The sequence below is a fragment of the Mustela nivalis genome (assembly GCF_964662115.1).
Source record: "Mustela nivalis genome assembly, chromosome: 11".
In the NCBI taxonomy this organism is placed as follows: Eukaryota; Metazoa; Chordata; class Mammalia; order Carnivora; family Mustelidae; genus Mustela; species Mustela nivalis.
Genome location: NC_139030.1, coordinates 65,008,258 through 65,028,690, shown reverse-complemented (window position 1 = coordinate 65,028,690; position 20,433 = coordinate 65,008,258). Strand labels below are relative to the sequence as shown.

General features: G+C 41.9%; 1 protein-coding gene and 2 long non-coding RNA genes across 6 annotated transcripts in view; 2 read left to right on the top strand and 1 right to left on the bottom strand.

The window, feature by feature from the left end:
* LOC309843934 overlaps positions 1–20,433 on the top strand; it is a 1,014,078-nt gene that overhangs the window by 642,127 nt on the left and 351,518 nt on the right. The gene's annotated exons all lie outside the window — the stretch shown is intronic.
* Positions 1–20,433, bottom strand: part of CACNB4 (calcium voltage-gated channel auxiliary subunit beta 4) — a gene marked incomplete at its 5' end in the record, with an annotated part of 250,066 nt that overhangs the window by 55,646 nt on the left and 173,987 nt on the right. The window lies entirely within an intron of this gene.
* On the top strand, positions 1,794–11,998 carry LOC309843492. Its single transcript, XR_014300166.1, has 3 exons — positions 1,794–2,014; positions 8,305–8,670; positions 8,786–11,998. It is a non-coding gene; the product is annotated as an uncharacterized lncRNA (long non-coding RNA).

Genomic DNA, 20,433 nt, shown 5'->3' with positions numbered 1-20,433 from the left:
TCCAGCCTGACAGATGTGGCCAAGGTACTGGGGGTGCCCAGCATCATTCAGTATTCACAGCATAAGAAGAGATGAAAACTATAGTACCTAGTTAAAAAGTTTTAAAAAAGGGGCATCTGGGTGGCTCAGAGGGTTGAGCCTCTGCCTTCGGCTTGGGTCATGATCTTGGGGTCCTGGGATCGAGCCCCTCATCGGGCTCTCTGCTTGGCGGGGAGTTTGCTTCCCCCCACCTCTCTGCCTTGTGATCTCTCTCTCTGTGCCAAATAAATAAATAAAATCTTAAAAAAAAAAAAAAAGTTAAAAAACGTCCTTTAAGTCCGCCCTCTGGTTGCTAAAGGAACATTGCCCTTATGATATCCTTAAGCTGGCATTACAAGTTGGTATTTGCATAGATGATGACATTTACACAGCAGTGTTACTGATAGAACTGGTGTATTTGGTATGTTTCATACCTCACACACAAATTTTGAAAAAGCATAGACCTATCCATATAGCTGAGAACCTACTATCCACTGCAGAAAAGAACTCTAAGAATGGTTGACTACTGAAATGGATCCTTTGAAAATTTTCCTAAACTTAGAAATGTTAGGGTTAGCACAGATTTTCCTGGCGGCCTAGGGCAGTCACTCCTGGTGAGAGGTTTTATCAGAACACCCAATAGAACCCTGGTTCTTAATTCTTCCTCTTCAACTTACTTTATTAAACTATGCAAGTTACGTCGGCCACTCCAGACTCAGTCTCTTCATATGCACAATGGGGACACTGCTTACTTCAAAGAATTAAATGGAATATGACATAATGAACAGCTAATTGACTTAGTCCTCACTATCGTACCAGTACAGAGCTAGCTGCTATGCACACCTCGTCTCTCTGAATCCTGGGAACAGTGCAGAAGCTTCCATTCAAACTTGGGCAGTCTAACCCTAGAACTAGCAGCTTGAAACCCTACACCGAGCTGCACTTGATATTAAAATATTTACTCCGGGATGTGGCACATGGTAAGCACATAGTAAGTGGCCATTCGCATCCCTGTTTCCTAGACCCGACAGCTTTACATTGATTTAAAAAAAAAAAAAAAAAAGACTCTAATCACTTGTTCAACTCAATTATATACACAACAGCCCATCTCGAAAAACACCCATTTTTCTCATTGTATTTGTTGCCCAGAAATCACTATGTTTTTTTCCCCAGCTTTACTGAGATATAATTGACCTATATAACACAGTGTATGTTTGAGGCGTACAATTTGTTGATTTTACGCACTTATACACTGCAAAATAATTACACTGTAAGTGTGATAACTGCAATGTGTCCAAATCCATGCACTTAAGTGGCACTTCTGGAAGTGCCCTTTATAGAGGAAACGGGTTTGTTAAACAAACGATAAACAAATTCCTATGTGCAACAATACTGGGGAAAAATCTGGACCTACAAAATGGATGAGTGCAGGGTGACTATCTACAGATCCCTCATTGCTGAAAGAAAAAGCGACTTCGAAGTCCTTTCAATGAGTTCTTTTAGAAAACAGTTTTTGTCCAGATGTAGGTATTCCTGCAAACAAACCAGAATAAGAGGGAAAGAAAACAATGTTTCTAAAATATATATGAGACTAGTTTTGAGTTTGTTCTAGGCAATGCTTTGCTGCCGTGTGATAAGTGCTGCAGATCATTTCAAGATACTGGACTGGCCGTGTGAAGAGGTCTGGACCGAACTTGACTGTGCTGCATGAAGTCAGGAAGGAGGCACTTGCTGTGTTTTGCAAACATGTGGGGGGAGGCTGAGGACTGCAGTTCAGAAGCAGGCAGGCCGTCTGCAGGAGCAGTGAGGCAAACGACTAAAGAGGACAGTCTACTGTTGCCCCGAGGGGATGGCTCCTTCCCAACACTACCTTCATGGCTTTTCATCCTGGCATTCCATCATCTCTCAGCACACGAGAAGCAACTCAAAGGATTCCTGCGAGTGAACTTGATTTTGAAATGTGAACAAGATTCTGTGAATATTTCAAAATTACTTAGTAAGTTCTACTATTGCCAAAATGGAAGAGCAGAAGCTTCTGTTTACTTTCCTGTTTTAAGAATATGGGTAGAGGGAAAGATAGAGCACTAGGATGTTTGTTTTCATAATCCCAGGGTTACATCATTTTGGCACTTACTCTGGTGTTTCTTCTTCTTTCTTCTTTTCAATGCCATCTACATTTCTTTGAATATGGAAATCACTGTCTTTCAGGGTTCTGGGGGAAACACAAGTGTACCATCGAGAGCCCCAGTTTGGCTCATGGATATGTTCTGCTGGCTTGGCAAAGAAATGGTTTTTTGTTTGTATGTATTTGTTTTGTTTTGTTTCAACTGGTTGAAAGAGAGTATAGACATATTCCAGGAGAAAGAAGGAAAAGAAAACAGAAAGGACCTGGGATATATACAAAGAGCTCAGAGAAGAGAACAATAGAGCCACAGAGCAGCAAGAGGAGACTGCCTGGGCCAGACCGGATGAAGGATCTGGAAGGGAAGGGGCTATATTAGCAGGCTTGGTAAAACTGAGGGCTGGACGGGGGCTGCCAGAGAGCTGGTTACACATTTATGATCAGGCACAGGGAACTGGCAAGAAACGAACAATGCAGGATGCCAAGAGAATATAAGTGAACATGCAAAGTTTACTAGCTTTGGCAAAAGCTGGAAAATGCAGCCCCACCAGCTTTCCCTTTTCTGGAATTCTACATCATAAAATGGGCGATGAGTGAGCTAGCCAGCTTATCGGGTGAGCCAAACCTGCAAGAGGCATGACAGAGGCTAGCTGCAAAAGTTCCTAAGCAGACACCATGACAAGTCACATCTTGGTCTCCAATGAACCAACTAAATCAGGAGAGAAGTGGAAGCAGCTGCTGTAAGTCTCTTCATGTTAAATATAATAATTTATGTACATATGGGCATATACAGATGTGTATGTGTATGCATGGATGTCATTTTTTTTAAAGATTTCATTTATTTATTTGAGAGAGACAGAGTAAGAGAGAGCATGAGGGCTGGGTAAGGGGCAATGGGAGAAGCTCCCTACTTAGCAGGGAGCCAGATGTAGGGCTTGATGAGGGGACTCTGGGATTATGACCTGAGCCCAAGGCAGAAGCTTAATGACTGAGCCACCCAGGTATCCCTCAGGGATATCATTTTAAAAACCAAAACATAAAAAAACACAAAAAACAAAAAAAACCATATAGTGCATCCCAGTGAACATCAAAAGAAAGAGGGATGCCTGGATGGCTCAGTTGGTTAGGTGACCAACCCTTGCTTTCAGCTCAGGTCATGATCAGGAGGTCCTGAGATGGAGCCCCGCACTGGGCTCTGTGCTCAACAAGGAGATTGCTTGAGGATTCTCTCCCTCCCCGTTGCTCCTCTCCCCTTACTCATGCTCTGTCAAAATAAATAAATAAATCTTAAAAAAAAAAAAAAAAAGAAAGAAACCTAAATCTTTCCACTAACATAAGGCTCAGACCCATTTTCTGCCTTTCTTCAATATTGAAAACAGATTAATGCCTTTCATGAATCTTGAGTACAAAATACAAAACACTTTCCGGAAACACCGGAAAATCAGTTTACTATTGTCCTGGAAGAAGGAAAGTGATGCCGAGTCAAACAAAATGGAGGGGCTTCTTCTCATTCCCAGAGAGGGGCCATGACGCAGGGGAGAGAGCAGCCGTGGGCTGGGGGGGGGGGGGGCACACAGTGCTGCTTTTGACACTCTGGCCAGTTTTTCCAGGCTGTGGATCCTGGGCAAAGTATTTTAACTTCCTGAGTCTCCATTTCATCTGCTGAGAGATGTGGATAATAATATTCACCTTGTAGAGTTTCCCAGTGTTTGGTTTGAGATGGAACATCACTCCTTTTACCACCATTAGGGAAATTCAGAGAATGCCAGCAACTAATCTTTGACTCACTAAAATTCTGGCAGCTTGTCAGCATTAAATTTTTGGCTGTCTCAGGGTTTTAGGATTTACATCTTGTTGTTTTTCATTTCTTTGTTTTTTTTTTTTTTTAAACAGCATTACCGAGGCATAATTTATATACCATTAAATTCACACATTTTAAATGTACAATTTAATGATTTTTAACAACTTACGGAACACAATTTATACAACAACCTAATATTAAAGTATTTCTACCACCTCCAAAGAGACCTATGCCAACCCCAGTCCCTGTCTAATCCCACTGTACAACCTGCCCATCCACTTTCTGAACTTGTCCTTTTGAAACTGGAATATACTTTCTCTTTTTATGAGGAATTTTGGCATTTGCATTTTATTATTTGTATTTGTATTATTTGTATTTTATTTTTGTGTTTTATTATTTATATTTTATTATTGTGTTTTGTGAGTATTTTAGTATTTGTATTTTATTATTGTGTTTTGTGAGTATTTTAGTATTATGAAAGTAGAATATGGAGAAGAGAGAGTTCACAAATGTTTTGTTTTATTTATCTTACTTTATTTTTAAGATTTTATTTATTTATTAGAGGGAGCAAGAGGAAGAGCACAAGCCGGGGAGAGAGGCAGAGGGAAAGGGAGAAGCAGACTCCCCACTGAGCAGAGAGCCAGACACAGGGCCCGATCCCAGACTCTGGGATCACGACCCGAGTTGCAGGCAGATAACTGACTGGGCCACCCAGGTGCCCCCAAGTGTTTGATTTTTTTTTTATTTTTTTATTTTTTTAAAGATTTTATTTATTTGTCAGAGAGAGAGAGGGAGAAAGTGAGCACAGGCAGATGGAATGGCAGCAGAGGCAGAGGGAGAAGCAGGCTCCCTGCTGAGCAAGGAGCCCGATGTGGGACTCGATCCCAGGACGCTGGGATCATGACCTGAGCCGAAGGCAGCTGCTTAACCAACTGAGCCACCCAGGCGCCCCAAGTGTTTGATTTTAAAGATGCATTAATAGCAGAACAGAACTTGGTCTTGCTAGAACTTTTGGGCTTCTGGCTCAGACAGCCTTGGGCCTCTCACTTGCTAGCTCAGCTGTCCACTCACTGAACACTAACCTCTGGTCAGGTCCTGCAGAGACTACTGCGTGAGAGGAAAATGCTGAACCAGCTGAGGGCCTTTCCTCATTCTAAAAATGGGAATGAAACCCTTCAGGGTTATTCAGGAGAATTATTAGACACCATAGTACAACATAGTGTACGAGTATGATAATGGCATATACTAAACCCCTGCCATCCAAGAGATGGCTATTCTCTTTATGGGTGAAATTCAATATGGTAGCCACGAGTCACAGGTGGCTATGGAGCACTTGAAATGTGACTAGTGAGATGGAAGAACTTAATTTTTCATCTAATTTTCAAAAGCTTAACATTTTATTTTACTTCAAATATTTTAAATTTAAATGCCCACACATAACTAGTGGCTACCATATTGAACTGTGCAGGAGCAGACATTCCAAATGTCAGTTTCACTTCCAGATCAGACAAGTCAATGTCCAACTTGGTGTAAATGTGGTATTTTATTTTATTTTATTTTTTTAAAGATTTTATTTTATTTTAAGTTATAAATAAAATATACAGTGAGAGAGGGAACACAAGCGGGGGAGTGTGACACGGAGAAGCAGGCCTCCCTCGGAGCAGGGAGCCTGTTGCGGGGCTTGATCCCAGGACCCTGGGATCATGACCTGAGCCCAAGGCAGAGGCTTCATGAATGAGCCACCCAGGCACCCTAAATTCGGTATTAATAGTTGCACTAAGTGGACTAAGTGATGATGGAATGTCCAGAGAAACATATCACTCCCAATAGATTTGGGCTTCTCTCCACCAAGGTTGCAATGACTTAAACAACGCACTTTTCCACAGTGCCGAAGGAACAAACCCTTTCTTGATTATTGTCCCAGGATAGATGGGTGAAGAGCCCACTCACAATGCTGCCGTAAGCAAAAGGACTCTTAGGCAATCTTTATGTTTAAAGTCCAGCCCCACTTTCTTACAGATAATTTCTTCTCCTTCACCCTCTTTGCCGAACATGCCAGAGCTTTTTGTTAGGGCCCCCGGGCTGCAGGGTCCAGGCTGGTCTCCAAGGCCATGTCTGGTACAGACGCTCAGTTTTGTTGAAAGAAAGACACTCCTGCTCCCATCAAAATCTGTCTGTCCTTTATTCCATGATTTTAAGTTCTAGGATGGTTAGAACTTAAAATTTGTGCTTACTGCGTGTAATGTTAAATGCTAGCAATCCCAGCCCCGAAACATGAGTTTGTTGTTTGTTTGTTTTAAGAATTGCGGTTTTCATTGCCTTAATCCAGAGCACTGAACAGTGTGTGGATTCCCAGCACTTTGGCCAAACAAGGAACTTAGAAAACTATACCTTAGAAATGACAGTTTAACTCTGCTTTAAGGTACCTTGTGCCATTTCTTGTAATTAGGAGGCTGGGTGAAAGAATGAGGTGAGGCATGAGCTCTGTGGCCCCCTTCTATTGGACCGAAGATGAAGGTCAACCCCAGCCATTAATCTAACCTTCATTTGGGGGCTTCAAAGAGCAGTCAAGGGCAGCAATACAGTATGCTCAGAAAAGGCCATTAAGGGAAAGGGAAGAGAATCAATGCTTGTTCGACCCTTTTATGTCAGGACAGGGAAAGTAAAGGGACCCTTTGCGTTTGTTTTTTTTTTTCCTTCACTGCTTTTCCACCTTCTATCCTTGCTAGGGCCTGCACACACACACACACACACACACACACACACACACACACCGTCACACTCAACACTTGTCTTGTAATGCAAATGACATACTTCCTTCGGGGAAGGGACAAAGAGATATTGCTATCTTTGGAGTCTTCCAGTACAATAGATAATGTCTAAGCAGCGACCAGGCAGGGTCACCATAAACATTCTCCAAGACCACTGACTCCCTACACCTCGATGCCCAGGCTTCAGGGAATGAGTGACTTACAAAGGACACCTGGACTCTGATCTTGTCCTGGCCAGTTCGTGGATGCTTTAGAGGACACACGCACCAGACCACAGTGCTGATAAAAACCCAGACCCCAAACAAAGATGAGACTCATGCTTCTTTCCTTTCCAAGTCTCCCAGGATCCTCTGTCTGTAGTCCTCTTTCTATGTTTGTATCTTCAACTCTACCTTCATTTCCTCCTGGCTCCCCATTTGATTTCCATCCACGAAACCAGGAACCTTCTTGGCTGGTCCTGTGGGAACCCCTCTCTGAATCCTTGAACCCAGCCTACCTGGCACCAATGTGAGTTATTAACTTATGGACTTCATATCATCCTATCAATCCTATGAAGCAGGCTATGATTATCCTCATTTTACAGATGAAGCATCCAAAGCGCAAGGTAGGCAGTAAGAATCTTTCTCTATGCCATATCCGCATGGCGCTATGCAACGGGCAGGAGTGTGAGTAGAATCTTTTAAAAAAATTTCCTCTACAAAGTCAGACGCAAAAAGTTATGTCAAACATTTGAGCTGCCTTCAGTAAAGCAAAACCACATCCTATAATAGTTTAACACTGATCATATACTAACACTTCCCTAATTTGGAATGATGGATATAGGTAAAGAAATGGCAATCTGAGATCATGAAATGTGAATTGCAGGCTGCTTTTCAAAAGACATGCTTGCTAACTCTGTGCGGTATCGCTGGATTATCAAAGTTTTGATTTGTGGGTTTCTCTGAGCTTCTGCTTTTTTTTTTTTTTTAAAAGATTTTATTTATTTATTTGACACAGAGAGATCACAAGTAGGCAGAGAGGCAGGCAGAGAAAGAGAGAGGAGGAAGCAGGCTTCCCGCTGAGCAGAGAGCCCGATGTGGGACTCGATCCCAGGACCCTGAGATCATGACCTGAGCTGAAGGCAGCAGCTTAACCCACTGAGCCACCCAGGCACCCTGAGCTTCTGCTTTAATGATATGATTTTGACACAGCATTTTAGTTACTGGTAGGAAATTTTAAGGTACCTCACAGTACCTTGAAGTACCTTCAATGGTCACTCCTCCAATTGTGTTTGCACTACTTATTTACAGGCTATTTCTTATAATTAAATTATAATTGTATACAACCTTACAGTTAAGAGTGCCGGTTTTGTCTGAATTATCTCATTAGTGGAATCCAAATTAATGGGTTCTATTATAACTGTTTCACATAACATTTTATTTTTTTCTTTAAAAAAATTTTTTTCAGTGTTCCAAAATTCATTGTTTATAACAGTTTCTTTAAAAGGAAATAATATTCATTTAGAAAACCTCACCAGCCTCACCCTTCTTGTTAATGTTGACTAGTTTGACAATGGCCATATCTGCCTCACTTCAGACTGCTATTTCTTTCAGTTGCCAAGAAGACCCATTAATGGAGGTAGACTAACAACAAAAGAATGTCAACTGACGTCACAAGCACCAAGAGGGAAGTGACAAAAAGACCCCGATGGAGATGGACGGGAAGTCTGTATCAGCCAGAGCCATTAGGCACTGTGGGAAAGAAGGTGAAATGTGGGCTAAGAGCAGATTTGCAATTAATCACTGGTGATGGTGGTAACCAGGCGGCAGACTCTTTTCATCTTGGGGGTACTCTAAGAACCACAATTTCTTATGGTTCTGCTTCACATACTGGGGGAAGAATAAAAGACAGGCATTACTTCATATGGATGCTCTCTGGCAGAAACGGTTGATAATCCGTGCGGGATCTTGTACAAACAGGTAAGAAGTGCAGCATCAGTGACCACAATTAGCAGTCAATCAAAATGCTTCAAGTTGAAAAAGTCATGATCGGTTTTTTTCGGATTTTTTTTTTTTTTTTTTTTGCACCCGGTAGGAAACTGTACCCTGAAGGTACGCCCAGTGAGATGATGGAGCTTAATTACATCATGGGACAATGAGCAGCCACCCCAGGAACCAGCCCTGCCAGGTCAGAGCGTGGTGAGAGCTTCTGACCAATCCACATGACACACATGTGAGCACCTTGGCTGCTACACCTGACTGACCACCCCGTCCACCCCGCCTCCCCAGCCCTGGCCCCTGTCAGCAGAAAGCAGGGCACAAGTCTTCATTCAAGTTTCAGCTGAGATGTTAAAAAGGAAATGACAGTATTTGCTCAGGAAATCCTGGATACACTGCTGATAGATGCAGACCTGCCTACAGATGAGGGAACTAATAGTTTCTTGTAAATGTGGACTTCCGTGGCCCTTCTGGAAAAGCAGCTGAGAAGTGCTTCCTTCTCATGATGCCTCAGAGTTGGTCTGCAAAAAGCAGCCCACAACACATGATTTTTGTGATTTTTGAGAGTCATGTTAGAGATAATGATAGTAAATATGTTTCTCCTAAAAGTAGCTTCAGGCAATCACTTACATCTTAGAAGAAAAAAAAAAGACCTTTCCTCTGGCATATAAGGGGAAGGATAATATAGGTTGATTTAGAAGATAAGAAGCAAGTGTGGAAAGGACTTATACCTCACCTGTATATTATTTCTGGAGCCTCAGAAATTGATGAAAAATTACCTTTCATTCGCTGGAGATATTTTTTATTCATTAAGTTTCTCATTGAGCGAATGTGTACTGACAGCTAAGGGAATCCAGGTGTATCATTGGGAGCAGAAATGCTTCCCCCAGAGAGCTGCAGATGTAACGGAAGCCAGAGTGAAGCATCTACTTCATTTCAGGCAGGGACCATGTCTTACCAGCTTTTGTTGTCCTCAGAGTGCACGGCACAAAGCCTTGTACCTCAGAGGAGCTCAGAGCTACTTACTGGATGAAAGAGTGCATTAACCTTAAATGATAATTTTGAGAGGCAACATTAAATATTAGTAATCATTATAATATCAAAAACAATTATAACCACTATCATTTATGAAACACTTATGATGTCCCTATGTATGTACTATGGTGACGGTTAAGCCCTTTTATTAATTGTGATCTTGGGAAAGAATATCTCTTGGAAAAGTCCCAGCAAAGGCTAGACTAGTATGAGTTTTTCTCTTTGGTTACCAGCACATCTCCTAAGTTTGTGAAGCCTGTATGTCTTAAGTTAAAAACAACCTGCTGTAACTTAGGGGAATAGTTAAAATGTAAGTACAAAGGCTATTTTTGGATTATAAGACAGGGACTGATTAGGTCAGAGCTGTGCCAACCCCTGGTTACCTCCACAAGAGAGGGAATCCTCCAGCAGCTTAATGTCACAGGCCTTGTATGCTAGATCGCCATGTTCCTTACACACTTGCTGTCCCTCTGCTCTTTGGGGCCTTGATAGCAACTATATAGGCCCAACCCTCCTCATCCATGTGGACCGACCCCATTTGGAAGGTGGAGTAGCCAAAGCTCACACCCTTCCCCTGGGGTAGTACGCTTCCTCCTCAGTGCATTAGGAGTGGAGGAGATGGAAAGCAAGGCTTGTTTTTTGACTCCCATCTGATAATTCTGAGTTGGAGCCCATTAGGTAGAGGAAAAAGACTTATTCTTAGTTTAACCTTTGGAACCAGGAAATGAGGCTTTAATCAGAATAAAACAGCACTTTACAGATGTTATCTAATTTAATCACCATAAAAATTTTAAGAGACAGAGTTCATTTTCTGCATTGAAGTAAACAAGGCTTAGAGTCACCGATAACATGCCCAAGCTTGTGCAGCTGGTGAAGTGTGGTGAACTTTGGTGTGACCGACTCTAAAGTCCGGGTTAATAGCTAATAACTCGGCCCAGCTGAGATCTGCTCTGGGTGAGCAGATCATCAAAGTTGGAGGCACAAAGAAAAGTGGAATCAATTTCTTTCACGTCCTGCATTTAAGATGAATTGACAATTACTAGGATGTTCTGTTCTTTCTAGTATATTATCTCGATTTCTCTCCAAAGGTCTTTTGAGGCCTTCCTGCCAGGTCAAGCTGCACGCTCTAAGTCACCTAGCTATCAGCTAGTGAGACCAAGACGCCTTACACGCAAGAGCATCACTTTAATGACTGCTAAGATTCCTCTGAGCTCTGTTCTTGAAGATGTCTTTATAGTGCCAGGCATCAGGTCTTCAAGTAACTGGGGATGGAGTGTTCGTTTGCATTGACGTCAGAATACATATAATCAGTGATTAGAGAGAAAAACTGTTCCCTTTTTATTAGAAACCAACAAACAAAAAACAAGTTAAGAGATGAAATTACTGATGGAAAGGAGTCTGGGAGCGATACTATCATTTAATTTATCCTGATCGCTTTTTTTTTAAGATTTTATTTATTTATTTATTTGACAGACAGAGATCACAAGTAGGTAGAGAGGCAGGCAGAGAGAGAGAGAGGAGGAAGCAGGCTCCCTGCTGAGCAGAGAGCCCGATGTGGGACTCGATCCCAGGACCCTGAGATCATGACCTGAGCCGAAGGCAGAGGCTTAATCCACTGAGCCACCCCGGCGCCCCATATCCTGATCGCTTTTATTTTTCATTAGGAAACCTAAGGAGAGGGGGTGATTATTGAGATGAGAGTTGAAAAAGAAAAGAGCAGTTCAGACCTGGGCTTTGAAGCTTAACTGCCCCAGTTGGAATTCTAAGGCAGCCAGTCACTAGATGTTTGCTTCTGGACAAGATATTTAATCCTTCTGTGCTTAGCTTCCTTTCTGAAAAGCAGCAAATCAACCTAACTCATGCACCTGCTTTGAAGATTATGCGGTCAGAGCAAATAGTGGAAGCACTCTGCAGAGCAATCGCTCAGGTTAGCCAGTGCACTTCAGTTGATAGACTGATCCTAGCCCTTTGTTTCTCGGGTGAGCCCAACTTGCAGTGCTTAACTCCTCTCTAGCAAATAGATTGCTAATGGTAAGGTTACATTCTCTTTCATGATTGGGTAATATTCCATTACATATATATATACACCTATCTATATTGATATGGATGGATAGAGGTCTCACATCTTCTTTATCCATCTGTCTATTGTTGAACACTTGGGTTACGACCATATCTTGGCTGTTGAAAATAATGCTGCAATAAATATGGGGGTGCATGTATCTTTTAAAATTAGTGCTTTGGTTTTCTTTGGATAAATAAAACGGATGGACCTAAAGGGTATTTCGCTAAGTGAAATAAGTCAGACAGAGAAAGACAAATACCATATGATTTCACTTACATGTGGAATTCAAGAAACACAACAAAGAGCAAACAAAGAATGAGAGACAAACAAAGAAACAGATCTAAGATACAGAGAACTCAGTAGTGGTTGCCAGAGAGGAGGTAGGTGAAGGGATGGGTGAACCAGAGGCAGGGCATAAGTACACTTACCACGACGAGCACTGTGTAATGGATAGAATTGTTGACTCATTATATTGTACACCGGAAACCAATATAACACTGCACGGCAATTATACATTAATAAAAACTGGACAGCGATTGAAAGCTTCAATGAATCAAGCTAAGGAGGAATTAAATGCTCTAGTAAGAATTTCTATGGAAACAAAGGTGTTGGCTAAAATGAAATTTAGAAATCAGGTTGGTTTTATTCCTCCGTACTTTCTCTGCCTGCCAAAGCTGTGTTTACTCGGGAGGCATTCCCTCTTCGAGAATAACCTGAAGATAGTTTTGGGTTTTTGTCAGAGAGCAGCATGGCTAAGATGAGACTGTCCTTTGCGTGTGGGAATGTTGCCCTTGGCCCACTCTCCACTCCGAGCGCATGGCAACCCCAAGCAACGTGCCCACTGGCTGGGCGGATGCGGGGGCCCTCCTCCCTAAGACTCTAGCACCCACTTCAAGATGGCCGGGGCTGGGGCAGTCACCAGTCACAGAGCATAGTTCTGTCTTCTGCTAAGGCACCCACATGTCAGGTTTCAGGGCCAGCCCTCTCAACAAAAGCAACCAATCCATCAGAAACGTAGACTCCTAAATGGGTTTAACAAGTTACTTCCAAGAGATATGACTCTTCTCCCTTCCAAAAGCAGAATATAAAGTCTCTGGCCACAGAATAGACCTTCCGTCATTTCACTGAAGAATATAAGGCAGCAGCTGCTTTACCGTAACTTCATTTTGCGCTTTTTTTCCCCACCCTATTTCCTCAGCCTTTTAGCCTCCTTGAAATATATGCTATATTTTAAAGTTGTGGTAATTTTATTTAAAATAGGCTTTTTGTGGGTGGCTCAGTTGGTTAAGCGTCTGCCCTCCAGCTCAGGTCATGATCCCAGTGTCCTGGGATGGAGCCCTGGGTTGGGTTTCCTGCTCAATGGGGAGCCTGCTTCCTCTCCTTCTGCCCCTCCTCGCTTGTGTGTTCTCTCTCTCTCTCAAATACATAAACAAAAATCTTAAAAATAAAATAAAATAGGCCTTTTGTTTTCACTCTCATTCTGCATCTTAATAGATGGGGGAAAATTCATGAACCATATACATACATAATTCAAACTGCTGGCTGTGAACTCCATGAACAAGCATCTGAGTACCACAGTCTTAGAGTTTCTGTTGTTAGGGGCAACAGTGGTCACAGAGCAGAACCCAAGCCCAGGTGAAGGCAAGGCCTGAGACAAGAAGTAGGGGATTCTCATCAAAACCTCAGGGACAGGATGTCCAATCAGTGGGAAAGGCTTCTCCTCACTGGGCTCATCCTGAAAGCTCTTCTCCAACCCGCCACTACTGCAGGCGACATGAGACCCCTTCCAGGCGGCCACAACAAAGCTCAGAGAGACGCACAGTGCAGAAGAGGATGACCCTGAGACCCACAGCCAGCGCTGGGTGAACTGATGTGGAAGGGACAGGCACTTCCATCTCTCCGGTGCTGTGTGCACCTACGTACGCACTGCGTAGTGGAAAGAGAAGGGACACGTCCAAGAAATTCAGTTCAGGGAGACTTGGTTCCTTAATGGAGAACTCAAGGCAAATGCAGACCCATACACCACGAGTTCTCTGCCTCTTGAATAAAACAGTTCCAGATGTCAAAGGAATATTTCAGTGAAGGTGGCCTTCACTGTTTCACTAGAAACAATAGCACTGGACCAGTGAACAATGATGCACACGGGCCCTGGAAAAAAGAGGGCCCAGAGATATTTTCCGTACATCCTCCAGCATAGGTGGACTACCAATGCCCAGCAAGTGACAAGGGCCTGAGGTGAGTACCCAACAGCCTTGCAAAAACTCCTGCTGCACACGCAGTAGTGAAATTATGCTTAACTGCCTGGTTCTAACCTCACAGACTGGCTTTAGTCACTAATAGTAAGTATTTTATGGCCTTAAGTTTCAAACAAAACAATCCTTTCAAATGTTAAAAAATATTTACATGAAGCAGGTGGATCTAACTAGTAACTGTCTCAGGTTCTGGGCACCTCAAGAGGATAGTGGCCCTTCATACACCAACCATACTCACAGGGGCCCTAACAATGCTAAGTCATGTCTGATTGTCTACCATCTAATATGGGATTCAGAGTGACAAGCACTCGCTGAAAAACCAGTATATATAAGACCCGTGTGCTAAGAGCAACTGATGCATGAAGATGAATCAGATGTGGTCCTTGCATAACAGGGGCTCATAAGACAGAGAAGACAGTTATGCAAATGAGCACATTATGGAGGAAAGCATGAGAAGGACTAGAACAAACATACAAATACAATTTGTGACTAGGAGACAGCAGATTAATCCTGTTTGCGGGAACAGAAGATCCGTGTTAAGCAGGGCCATCAGGATAGGCTGCACAGCAAAAGACATCAGGACGGGGCATTCCAGATGGGGCAGACAACAAAGCCCAGGGGCAGGGAAATAAAGGAAATCTTGGGAAAAGAACGAATTGTGACAACTGCCATAGTCAGTATTGTGGTGGGAGTTGTGCAGGATAAAAGGCATGTTTCTTGCACTTAAACAGTTGATAATCAAGTTGAGGAGATGAGATAGGCGTTCATGAAATAGAGTAATCTGGTGCCAGAACTATGTTATTAGACAAACCCAAACAATTAGGACTACTGACTTTGGAGTTGCAAGAAGGCAGAGGTCGGTCTGAGGTGGCAGAGCCAAGGAAGCCTCACGGACAAGGCAGGGTTTGCTGCATCTTAAGGACCAGCTGGGGTCAGGGAAATGTTTCCAGGCCTTCAAGAAAAGGCAGAGGCATTGTGAACAAAAGCCCAAGTGTTGGGGAATGAGAAGTTAGAGGTTCACATTGAGAAGAATCTGGAAATAAAACTGTAGAGTGAAATAAATGTCGATCCCAGCAAGCTGGGGAAGCTGGAAGGAGGTGTTTGCTCACAGGGTGTGAGTATGGGGCTCACACTGCCCTGGAGTGGGAGTTTCCCATGGACAAGGGTGCCCGGGGGAGATGGGTGGGGCTGCGTGAAAGACTGTGTTGGGAGACTGGGAGGCTGGTGGATGACAGCAGCCGGATGACCTGCCCAGGAGGAGGCTGATGGGATGACGGGATGATACCGCAGGAAAGGGCAAGCTAACTCGTTCCCAAGAACACACTCTAAAAACAGTTTAGACGCATGGTAGTTACCCTGTGGTGAGCAGAGCCTGACATAAAGAGTTGTGGAATCACTGGGGCATACACCTGAAACTGACGTCACACCATGTGTCAACTAGATTTCAGTTAAAAACAAATCTCCCAGGGGCACCTGGATGGCTCAGCGGGTGGAGCATCTGCCCTTAGCCAGAGTCTCTTTGGGGCTCTTTTTTTTTTTTTTTTAAGATTTTATTTATTTATTTGACAGAGAGAGATCACAAGTAGGCAGAGAGGCAGGCAGAGAGAGAGGAAGGGAAGCAGGCCCCCTGCTGAGCAGAGAGCCCGATGTGGGACTAGATCCTAGGACCCTGGGATCATGACCTGAGCTGAAGGCAGCAGCTTAACCCACTGAGCCACCCAGGCGCCCTCTTTGGGGCTCTTTGATCTGCAGGGAATCTGCTTTTCCCTCTCCCCCAGCAGCTTCCCCTCCACCCACCCTGCTCATGCTCTCTCCCTCTCTCTCAAATAAATAAATAAAATCTTTTTCAAAAAATCTCCAGGTTAAAGAGTAAACATCAGCATAGGAAATTTTTACCAAAAATGTATGAAAAAATAAATTATAAAAAATAACAGGTACTATGGATTACCTCCTCTATTCCAGCAACTTTTCAAAATCATCTTATTTGATACCTAGTGCCTTCATCACGTTTGTGTCAGCATACTATTCTGTAAGTGAAGAAAGTCTGTTTTAGAGGGACACATTAATTTGCTGTTATAGATTGCATGTTTGAATTCCTGCAAAATTCACATGGTAAAGCCCCAAGCCCCAAAGTGACTGTATTTAGCCATAGAGACTTTATGGAAGTAATTAAGATTAAGTGAGGTTATAAGGATGGGGTTGGCCTGGCTTCTGTTTCCATGGGGTACCAGGCTATTCATGGAGGCTCAGTTCTACGTGGAACTTGTCCTAGGAGATGTCCTGGCCCCGTGTGGAGGCCAGGGCCCTGGAGGAGTCTCAACCCCCTTTGGAGGCTTCTTTCTCCCCATGACCTTCTCCCCTGGGATGGCTTCTTTCTGAAGGAAGAGGTGGTTCTGTGAGAGCTGATACCTCAAATCTCTGGGTTTTACATAAACAAGGGGTTTGATGAGATGGTCTGCCTCCACGAGACAATTGCTTTCAATGGCCTATCTCCTTAGGATACCCATCAGAGGCTTATTAGTCAAAGGCCACTGAGCTAATACCCTTGAAGTCTTTGTTTCTCTACAATGAATCCAGTCTTCTTGCTGTTGAGTTCTTTGCAGCAAGCTCTGGATGTCTAAAAATTTAAGAATTCTTTCTTGGAGATCCTTCCAGGAAGAAAGGATGGAGGATTTGGGAGTCTGGAGATGTCCACAGAGCCATGGCTGTGATTCTGATGTGCCTTCCACTAGGCAGAGAAATCTCTTTCTACAAATACATATTCATATATGTTCACACACACACACACACACACACACACACACACACACTGGCTATACTCATACATTTTCCTAGAGTTGCACAGCTAAAAAGTGAAATGGGAGAAGCAAACAGACTCATCTGGATCCAAATTTCATGCTCTTTTTTACTGTAGCTTCTCTAAAATATTTATTAATTATCTAAAATGCTGGGATGGGGTAACTGGGTGACGGGTATTAAGGAAAGCATGTGATGTAAAGAACACTGGGTGTTGTATGCAACTGATGAATTACTGAACTCTGTCTCTGAAACTAATGATACACTATATGTTAACTAATTTAAATAAGTTAAAAATATATATAATGCTACATATAGTAAATAAAAACAGCAAGAGAACACTTCATGAATAATTACAAAAGAAGAAATATAATCAGGAAAAATATGGTTTTAAGCTGGCTTGCATGTTACTTCATTAGTAACAGCAACAACAAGAAAATCACGCAAGAACAAAGATTCAATAAAGAAATGACAAGGGTCAGCAGTATACAATTTACTGACCAGTTAGCATGAGCGGGCACTGTCTTAGTGCTGCCTAAATGTGATAAAGGAGGTGAAAAAAAAATCTCTTAATTTAATCATTTTCAACTTGAAGACCAATATTTTTCACTGTATGTTTGTTTTTAACTGTGTTCTATCTATCAACAAACTGTCAACATTTTGTCTATCTTCTGATCAGCAGAGACAAGGAGAAACAAAATCAGAGCTGATAAGAGAGAAAAAATGTAGTAGAGGTGGGAAAGTTTAAAATATATAGAGCGCTTTGTCTAACAGGACCAATAAATCCTCATTTTTCATTTCATATTTTGTGAAAAGTTTCCCAACTTAAGCTGTACAGGTTCAAGGCAATATTATAAAATCAGTAAATAATCCTTCCTCCTAAAAAAGATCACGAAGATTAAAAAAGGAATGTGGACTGAGTTTGGGACATTGCTATTGAAATGTTGTTTTGTCCTTATTCCAGGAATTCTTTGTAATGAAAGAGAGCATAAAAATCAACAATGACAAACAGGCAAAATGCCTTACTGGGTGGAGGCTGAGGCTTACCTTAATTCCAAGAATAAGAATTTGAGAAACAATCCTTTCCCATCTTAATGCTTTACTGAACGAATTCCCGATAACCATTTTTTCTGCAAATTCTATTACTCCATTCTAAATTGGAAACATAATACAACCCATTACCATTTAGCACAAAATGCTGTAAAGTATGCTGAATGTGAAGAAAAAATGAAGCTCACACGGCAGAACACCTAAACTTGACTAGAAAATAAATCACGACGCACTCTGTCAAGGAGTAGTTCTCTTGAGAATAAACTGGATGCCACTGAAGTTGGCCGCACTCTTAGTGGGGTGACATGATCACTCATCTATTGATAGGATGCTGATCTACACTTGCATAAAAACCCCACAGCAAGGATGCCCTATGAATACCCTGGAAAGTTCTCCCAGTGAAAACGCTCCCAAAAAATATGAGGCTGAGTCTATGAGCAACTTACACCTCAGATGACTACGTGAAGAACAGTTCTTCACAAATACCAGAATCTTGGGTTCTAGACAATAAAAGTTAAGTCGTCATTTGTGCTGAGATATTTTCTCTGGGTGGATGAGAAGCCTACAATTGATCATATTTTGGCTTTTGCTTCAGCTACCAGAAGTCAGATTTAAGTTCTAACTTTCCTCTTAATACAGATCTTCTCTTAATTTGTATCTTCAATGACCCTAATCTTTGCTTACTAACTTTTTTGGCTTTATATTTCTTTTAAGTTATCTCAAAAACTGTAGAATGAGGTGAGAGTAGAATTAAAACAACAACAACAACAGAAACCCTACCATGATTTTCACCAAATTTTATTCTACCATTTCTGATTAGTGAAACTTGCTTCCATTTTGTACAAAGATAGTTCTTTTGAGCCTGTGGTGGCTGATATCTAATTAAAATAACTATTACTAGTGTCTCTTTTCAGACTGGAGGTTTTTTAATTCCTCTCTTGTTGTCTGCCCAGGTTCCTGCTAGCCATTTGGAAGTTTCCAAGTGAGAAATTAGCAGTTTGCTCTTCTGTGGGTTGGCCTACTTCTACCCATGAATGCTGAATTTGTGATTCATTCAGTATGTTTCCTTCTTTAAATTGAGGTACAATCAACAGATAATATTATATTAGCTTCAGGTATACAAAATAATGGCTCAATATTTGTATATGTTGCAAAATGATCACCATAATAAGTCCAGTTAACATCCATCACCACACAGTTATATTTTTTTCTTGTACCAAGGACTTTTAAGCCGTACTCTCTCAGCAACTTTCAAATAGCAATACAGTATTGTTAACTTTAGTCATCAATAGTATGTCTCTTTGTATTTAACTAAGATTGGGCACAAGCATATTAAATCAACACAAAATCTTTGCACCATTACTCTTTATTTCATCAACATCAAGTTAAAACGAAATTTTAAAATGCCCGTTCATTTATTTTGCAAAAACTAACAAAATTGGGGCAACATTATTAAAAACGGTATCTTAAAATTGTCCCTGCCACCACTCTGGTTCATCTTTCATCCTTCTCCTCCAACATGCTCTGGTCATTTTGTGCTTCTCATGTTTTTCCAGACATACTTCATTCACAGTATGTGGCACATGGTAGGCACCAGAAAATACTTGTTGAATAAGGAGGTTCGGGAAGTGCTCTGAGATCAACTTGCCTTGTACAGGGTCTTGACTCTTAATCAAGAAGGTCCTTTTTTTTCTGTCCGTGTGGCAAACTCCATTTCATCGATCCATTGTGTTATAATTGTTTGTGTATTGCTGTTTTAGCTTTTTAACAATAATTAGAGCGAGTACTGCATCTTTTTCATCTTTGTGCCTCTAACATGAACTTGGCAGGTGTGTAACAAATATTTGTAGGTAGGTAGAAAGGAAGAGAGAGAGCGACAGAGGGAGAAAGAGAAGGAGGGGCAATGGGAGAAAGGGACTGACATTTCTTTGCATTGCTCTTTCAAAAAGAATGTATGGCTTTCCTTTTCTTTCTTTCTTTCTTTCTTTCTTTCTTTCTTTCTTTCTTTCTTTCTTTCTTTCTTTCTTTCTTTCTTTCTTTCTAACTAGGCACTCGGAATTGCATTTGGTAGAGAAAAATGCTTGCCTGCAATTTTTCAAAGCCACGCCTGCAAAAACAGATTGTATTTTGTGTTCTACTGAAACCATCCATTCATGATTAATTGGGTAGTTAAGCATTTCCAGTTACATGTACAGCTGGGAATTCCTCCAGCTGTCATTAATTTTACTAAGGATTCAAATTCTCAGTATTTTTCTGCTGAAATGAAGCCACTGTTACTCCTCAGCCAGTCAAAATGGAGTAATAAACAGTCCGTTATTGACAGACAACTGAGTAATTTACAAACTGGAGTACGTTAACTCCAGTTGCCCCCCTGTTACAGTCTTAATAAATATGATGCCATTCAGTCTCCTGTTTTCTTCCACTGACCAGGTGGGGGGGGGATCCAGATACCCCCCCTAAATCACTGAACACTGAGACATTCAACATAAAGACAGTCATAATAGGCAACGTCTTAACACCTGAAATTGAAGGAAATATATTTCCTCAGCT